The following is a 6,768-nucleotide window of genomic DNA, read 5'->3' as shown; positions in this document are numbered from 1 at the left end:
GGCACCTCCAGCCCGTACCGCGACGGTCCACTAGTCTATTGAGGATGCCCTACAAGAGATTCTAGGAAAATCAGACAAAAAATCCTTGATACTCAGAGAAAGCTTACGGAAGCTGTGGATGCTCATGGGAAAGCTCTCAAGGACCTTGCTATGGAGGCCAAGAAGATGAGAAAGACTCGGGCGTCAAAGGAGTCCGTGAAGGAGTTGAGGGTTGAGGTTGACAGGTTGAAGGCAGATCATCTGCCTTTGGATTTATTGTTCCATAACCCTGTGCCAGCAGCCCATCCCCAGCCAGTGCAGTCAGAGAGACCTCCCAAGAGGCAGAGGGTGATTCCCCGTGCAGATGATGCAGTCATCCAGTTTGGGTTTCACAATGACCAAAGTAATAGAAAGAGTTCTTTGATGTGTCGAGTCAACTCTTGATGCTCTTGTGTCGCACTTAATCCATGGTGTTTGAAAGAGTAAATGTTGTTAATGATTCATTTGTATTGAGGGCAATTGTTAGTCCCAATTGATGCTAGATGAGGTCACTTTAGGATAGCTAAATTTTCTTGGATTTTCTCTTAAGGGGTGGGTCTTATTTTGTTTGCTTGAGGACAAGCAAAAGCTTAAGTTTGGGGGAGTTAGGCCCTACTTTGAATTGATATGGATGATTGTATATATTTAACAAATTTTATGCTTTCTTTATTTTTCATCTTTGGTATGTATATAATTTTGGTACTTCATTACATTTTTCGTACTTTTCACTTTGGGTCTGTATATAAAAGTTATGTTACATTTTATATATTCATCCCCGTATTGTATATTCGATTAAAAAAACCCCTCTTGTGAATATTCATTCTATTTTCCGCATTTTTTCTTTTCCGTAGCTTCTTAGTTATGTTCGTAGCTTATTGTTTTGAACGTTTGCAATAAGCCTTTGGTTTTCTTAATGCCACGGTTCTTTCCAAAGGTGGAATTTGTGTGAACCGGGTGGCTCTTCCCAATGATAGATGGCGTGACAACCTTCTTAAGGGTTTGAGTCCGTTTTTCTTTTTGTTTTTAGTAGTTAGTGGTTAAGGGTGCCTCAAGCAAAGCTTCACTTGGGCCTAGCACATTTGCCTTTGATCTCATGGTCAAAAACAAATTGTTGTGTTTAGGATGGTGAAAGTCGTGACCTTGAGACTCTTGTGTTGACCGATAATCATCAAGTGGTTTTTCGGGACCATTGTGTGCTCAAATCTTATCTAAGGTCGTTGTGGGCCCCCGACTCTGTGTCTTTAGCAATCCCATAGCGTGTGTGGTGAGAAATTGCATTGCAAGTCCAAGTCCCGAGCCATTGGTCTAGAACTTGCCCTGAATGTTTGTTGAGGCGAAATCCTAAGTGAATTTTGACTTGAGACATGATTATAGGCTCTCCTTGATCCAAATGATAGCTTGAACACTTCCATAGCCTACCAAAGATAAAATCCCTAGTCAACCCTTTTGAGCCTTAAACCTTTTTCCTTCAAGAACCATGATACAAGCCTTTACCCGTTCTAAAAGATACCCTCTCTTGGCACCCGATCTTTCCTTAGCACATGGCAAAAGTATAAGTTTGGGGGGAGAGACGAGGATTGCAACAAAGTGGTAAAAAGGTACAAAATGAAGAAAAGGAAAGGCAATGAAAAAGAAAGAAAAGCAAAAAGACAAAAAGAATACTCAATGTGGAAATGAATAAAAGGGATTCAAGAAAAGCAAAGAATGAAAGGTGTGGAAAATTGAGAAAGGAGAAAAGATTTGAAATGTATAAGAAAGAGTGACAGTGTGTCTCTCTAACCCCTTGAAAGAAGTGAAAAGACTCAAAAAGTCAAGTGAATTTGTGCCAAAATGAAACAAAAGAAGTGCTTAAGGGAAGATGAAACCTACTTAGACCAAACATTGCCTACCCGGAACCAAAAGCCTTCACTATGTCTCCACAAAAGCCCTATATGATCTCTAGTTGAATGAAGCTTACATTAGTGGTGACTCACATAAGGGGCAAGCATATGGTACTTAGAGCTGGACTTGTGACTTTTCTTGTTGAGAGATGAGTGAATTTCCATTAACCTCGTTATGAGTGCCACTATTCTAAAGGTGAGGTTTGCTTAGGGAAAGATGAGGATGTGTGAGTTTGGGTTCCACAATGAGTAAAGTAATAGAAAGAGTTCTTTGATGTGTTGAGTCAACTCTTGATGCTCTTGTGTCGCACTTAAACCATGGTGCTTAAAAGAGTAAATGCTGTTAATGATTCATTTGTGTTGAGGACAATTGTTAGTCCCTATTGATGCTAGATGAGGTCACTTTTGGATAACTGAATTTTCTTGGATTTTCTCTTAAGGGGTGGGTCTTATTTTGTTTGCTTGAGGACAAGCAAAAGCTTAAGTTTGGGGGAGTTGATAACTAGGGAATATGATGCATTTTACACTCCTTCATGCTCAAGTTTTGATTAGAAATGTGTACAAAATAGTCCCAAAGGCTCACAAGTTGTGCTTGATTGCAGGTTTGATCAACAAGGTGACAAGGTGTCAAAGATCAGCTCAAAAAGGAGTGAAACTTGCACAAGTACCAAGACAAGACAAAGCTCAGGCAAAACAGGGCCAGTGCGGCCGCACACCATTCTGTGCGGTCCGCACAAGTGAGGTTCAGAGAGGCTGCTATTCAGGCAAAAAGGCAATGCGGCCGCACGAGGTTTTGTGCAGTCCGCACTAGGATCAATGCGGCCGCACTCGATTTAGTGCGGTCCGCAGAGAGAAGGTTCAGAGAGTTGCCAAGTCCAAGTTTGAAGCCCAATGCGGTCCGCGCTCCATTTCATGCGGACCGCACTAGAAGCCACCGCGGCCGCACTCGATTATGTGCGGTCCGCATTGCCCAAGTTCAGAGAGCCGTTTATTCAAGTTCAGAGCCCTAGTGCGGCCGCACGTGATTTTGTGCAGTCCGCACTAACCCCGCAGGGGTATTTTTGTCCAGATTTGTCAGCTTAGTATAAATAGCTTCTTTTACCATTTTTAGAAGATCAGATAGTTTGGTACGTAGAGTTGCGCTCGTGACTTGGGTTATTTTGCTATTTCTAGTAATTTTAGCTTAATTTCACCATTGAATCTTCAAGTTCTTTTTAGTAATTAATTATTATGAGTTTATCTTCATCTATTTCTTTATTTTTCTCTCTAATTATGAGTAGCTAGACCCATCAGCTAGGGTTGTGGCTCAACCCTAGTGTGGGTAATTGATGGGTCTTGAGTTTTAGGGCTTGATTGACTATGGGTGTTTGATATTTGGGCTAATTTCATGTTTAATTGCTAAATTAGTGGTTGCAAACACTAGTTTGTGTTTAGTTGACTTTGGTTCTTCTTGAGAAAGAGAGCCTAAGTCTCTAAAATTAGTCCAACAAGGAATTGGGGCGTAATCAAGAGTATTGATAGACCCAATTAAAGGGTTAAACCGAGAGATCGTAATACCCGACTTGAACCTTAGTTGCTTGTGCAAATTTGCATACCCAATTGGTCTTGAGAAAGTCAATTCGGGCAAAATCACTCGAACTACCGAGAGGTATAGAGTGAGTAGAATCGAGCAATGGTTATATCATACTCCCCAAATGTGACAATCTAGCTTTAGACTCAAGAATCCGTCAATTGACCACCTAGGCGAAAGCCACTACCCTAGTGCCTTTTAATCATTTGAACAACTCGCAATAGTTTAATCCTAGCTTATTTTAGTTTAATTGAGCATCGTAGTTTTATAAAATTAGAATCATAATTAAAATCAAAAGTGTGTAGAAGTGCAATTTGGAGCAAATACATAACTCCACTTTAGATAGACACCCAACTACAATATCTAGCTCCCTGTGAAAATCGATCCCGACCCTAAATCGGATAAAATCTGCTTCGACCTCTCTCGCTACTCAATAGTAGTGCAGAGTTGGCTTTGATCACTAGGTGGTTAGACAGTTGTCCTAATAAGATTCCTTACTGTAAATAAAAATATACCTTATTTTGGGTTCCCCTACTATATAAAGGGGACCCCAATAATTTGTAACCATCATCAATCATTGGCAAAAGAATATACTCTCTTACTTTCTTGCTCATTACTCATCAGAATTGTCTCTTAACTTTATTGTCTTTATTTTACTGTTCTTGTGGACCTACCTCGAGGCCATTACAGCTCGAGGTTAAGATTGGCTTAAGCACTAGTTTGATTCAACTTATTTTCTTAACTTATACGTTTGATTCCTTGGTTATTAATTAGTATTGTATTAAACCATGTATCTTTAAAACCATAAACAAGTATAATTGTTACTCGTATTTTTGAGGTAAACACTGATGCATCCCAAAACTTCTCCTAGAAGAGTGAATAAAATGGTTGAATATTTGAATTTCAAGAGGAAAATTTTCCCATTTCAGTATCTTGGAATGCATATATTTATCAGGAGAAACACAATACATTAATATTAAACTAATTAATATGGTGACTAAAGTGATTCAGAAGTTAGGATTATGGCAAAGGTCATTTACTGTCTTCTTTTAACCATTTTGCCACCTCTAACGCCGAGTATGATATGTTGGCATTTGTGGAAAGACAGATGCAGCAGCAGATTCAGCTAGGAGAGGCCATTCCTTTGTCAGAATAGCGTGCGCGTTAGATTTTTCATGAAACTATACAACTGGTGCATAAAAATACATCATAGCAACAAACGAAATTTATAGAAAATAAACAATTTAAACTTGAATCGGATCACAATAAAAACCCAATTTAAATAGAGATACTATGAAAGACAATTGTCTCAATTGTTAGTCCAGGTCCAAAACCACAAAGCGCGCCCCACTCCAGCCCTTCACCAGTGGTACCTAACCCTTCCTTGATAGAGGATTTCCTCATCTCATCTAAAAAAAAATAGAACACAAGCACTGCCCATGTTCCCATATTCACTCATGAAATGCCTTGCAGCCCTGAGTTTTTCAGGCCTTAGGCCCAACATTACTTCAATTTGATCCAAAATTGCACGTCCACCCGCATGAGCTACCCAAAAGATTGAGTTCCAATCTTAAATACCCAAAGGCCGGAATACTTCCTCTATGATCTTCTCAATGTCTTTTGAGATTAGTATTGGAACATCCTTATGTATATGGGTTACTAGCCCAGCCTCACAGAGGTTACCATAGATTGCATGTCCACTATCTGGGAGAAGAGTTTGAATTGCGAATACAACCTCAAACAAAGGCCTTTCCACAGGTAGGATTGGATCTGAACCAACAATGACAGTTGATGCCCCATCACTGAAGAGAGCTTGCCCAACCAAAACATCTAACTCGGTGTCACTTGGGGCATGAAAGCTGAGCACAGTGATTTTTGAGCAAACAACAAGGACGCGAGCACCCTTGTTATTCTCGGCCAAGTCTTTGGCCAATCGTAGAGCAGCGCCACCACCAAAACAACCTTGTTGATAGTCAGCACCAGGAATCTCTACACTAGTAGTGGTGCAAAACACCAAATGGATCATCTTGGACTTGGACTGGCCCCATTCTTTGATGGCATTTTCTGCAGCTTTCTGGCCAAGTTTTGGTACTTCAACAATAGCAATTTCTTGCCTAGCATCAATGGAAGATGCTTTGTATTCACAAATATTAGGATTCTTTTTTAAGACTTCCTCTGTTAAGTGTAAATACCTCTTTTAAATCATTGATCCATCACCTACAACATATGAAAAATGTGAACCAACATTAACGTCCAACACCACCCAACATAATTAGGATAAGGAAAAGGCATAATCTTTACTGAAAAACACCTCGAATAATTGAAATTGTGAAATGAAGAAAACAGAAAACTAATTAAAATGGATCGTACTACAAAAGGAAAGTAAATTGGAATATCTTACACATACGCTTAAACTTCTCCTTAAGCTTAGTTTTATGCTCACTGTTAGTGACACGGAAAAAATATTCAGGACAGGTAAATTGATCAAAACAATTGGAAGGAGTGGCTATTTCGATGGCCAACATGGTGGCCGGCCCCTTCGCCCGTTGTGCCCTACGAATTTCCTCAACAGTGGCCGTTTTTGCCGGAACAAATGAGCATGATAATATTTGTCTGAAAGTGAATGGGGTTGATTTTGTGATGGACATAACTGTACTGGGAACCATTTTGGGTGTGCCTACTGAGGGAATGTCCACCGTAGAGGGAACCTGCTCGTCCAACTTCAGGAATGCTATAGTGAAGGATAAGGCTATACAGCAAGGGGAACTGGTACACAAGAAGGCCCTCCTTTCAGTGCACCAACTGCTGTTTGAATATGTGAACAAAGTTTTGCTCCCACGCGCAGAAAGACGATCTATTACTTCACGAGCAGACCTTGTTCTAATGGAAGCACTGGATTGCTACACCACTATCAATCTGCCTGGTCTTATGATAGAACACATGGAGAAGGTGGCAGATTTCAAGGATGGCAATCATGGGCTGCCTTACGGGTCATCCTCACTAAAGTGTTTGAATTTTTCAAAGACCCTTTGGAAAAAGCTAAGGTGGGAACTCGCAAGCAAACCTTCTCCAAGACCACCCTGGAAAAGTGTGGGTGCATTGACAGAAGTGGAGGGCTCGACAGCAATTCTACTATCTCTCAGCTGATCAACACTCAGAATAGTGCCACTAAGAAGATAAGGAAGGTGAAAGCAAGAAATACCATTCTCGAAGGTCAGCTAAGTCAGGTTTAGGAGGCACCTGGTTCCAGCAGCTCTCAAAGCACAGAGGTTGCCCGTCTGACTAGAAAATGTTGCCCTC

The 6,768-nt window shown here is 40.5% G+C and overlaps 1 pseudogene; it reads right to left on the bottom strand.

Moving 5' to 3' along the window:
* Positions 1-4,746: 4,746 nt before the first annotated feature.
* On the bottom strand, positions 4,747-6,134 carry LOC109240338 (annotated as a pseudogene).
* Positions 6,135-6,768: the final 634 nt, after the last annotated feature.

The sequence above is a fragment of the Nicotiana attenuata genome, unplaced genomic scaffold (genome assembly GCF_001879085.1).
Source record: "Nicotiana attenuata strain UT unplaced genomic scaffold, NIATTr2, whole genome shotgun sequence".
NCBI classification, from domain to species: domain Eukaryota; kingdom Viridiplantae; phylum Streptophyta; class Magnoliopsida; order Solanales; family Solanaceae; genus Nicotiana; species Nicotiana attenuata.
The sequence above is the reverse complement of the archived record's forward strand: the minus strand, read 5'-3'. Positions and strand labels throughout refer to the sequence as shown.